The sequence below is a fragment of the Sapajus apella genome, unplaced genomic scaffold, assembly GCF_009761245.1.
Source record: "Sapajus apella isolate SASKATOON/1434 unplaced genomic scaffold, GSC_monkey_1.0 scaffold77, whole genome shotgun sequence".
Classification (NCBI taxonomy): domain Eukaryota; kingdom Metazoa; phylum Chordata; class Mammalia; order Primates; family Cebidae; genus Sapajus; species Sapajus apella.
In genome coordinates this window covers 1,551,437-1,552,467 of record NW_022437017.1, presented here as the reverse complement: position 1 = coordinate 1,552,467, position 1,031 = coordinate 1,551,437, and positions in this window count along the sequence as shown.

The window sequence follows — 1,031 nt, the reverse complement described above, 5'->3', positions numbered from 1 at the left end:
TTTTTTTTTTTTTTTTTGAGATGGAGTTTCACTCTTGGTGCCCAGGCCTGAATGCAATGGCATGATCTCAGCTCACTGCAACCTCTACCTCCTGGGTTCAAAGGATTCTCCTGCCTCAGCCTCTCAAGTAGCTGGGATTACAGGTGCCCACCATCACGCCCAGCTAATTTTTGTGTTTTTAGTAGAGATGGGGTTTTGCCATCTTGGCCAGGCCAGTTTTAAACTCCTGACCTCAGGTGATCCGCCCGCCTTGGCCTCCCAGAGGGCTGGGATTACAGGCCTGAGCCACTGTGCCTGGCCTCCAGGGAATCTTTCCACAAAAATTCTATGCTCCTTATAGGCACGTGTGCGAACCTGTGTTCTCTAGAAAATTCACAGGAGCAGCCCCAAACGGGACACTCAGTGTTGGCCTGAAAGGATACAGAGAAGTAACTTTCACACATGAAAGCTGGCACCAGATGGGCTGAGTTCAAGTCCCAGCTCCATCACCATGTGCTCCTGGGTGGTCCCTTAACTGTGCCTCAGTTTCCTCCTTTGCAAGATGTGGTTATTTAGAGTCCCAAACCCAGAGGCATATCAGGGGCATCAAATGAGTTAATACACTTCATAAGCTGGGTGTGGTGGTGCATGCTTGAATGTGATGCTGAGGCAGGAGAATCGCTTGAACCTGGGAGGTTGAGGTTGCAGTGAGCCAAGATAGTGCCACTGCACTTCAGCCTGGGCAACAGAGCAGGTCTCCATCTCAAAAAAAAAAAAAAAAAAAAAAGACTGGTGGTAGATAGCCAGATGCAGTGTCTCTTGGCTATAATTTGAGCTACTCAGGAGATTGCGGCAGAAGAATCACTTGAGCCTAGAAGTTAGAGGCTTCAGTGAGCTCTGATTGTGCCACCACACTCCAGCCTGGGTGACAGAGGGAGATCCCACCTTAAAAAAAAAAAAAAAAAAGGCTGGGGAAGGTGGCTCATGCCTGTAATTCCAGCACTTTGGGAGGCCAAGGCAGGAGGATCCCTTGAGCCCAGGAGCTTGACACC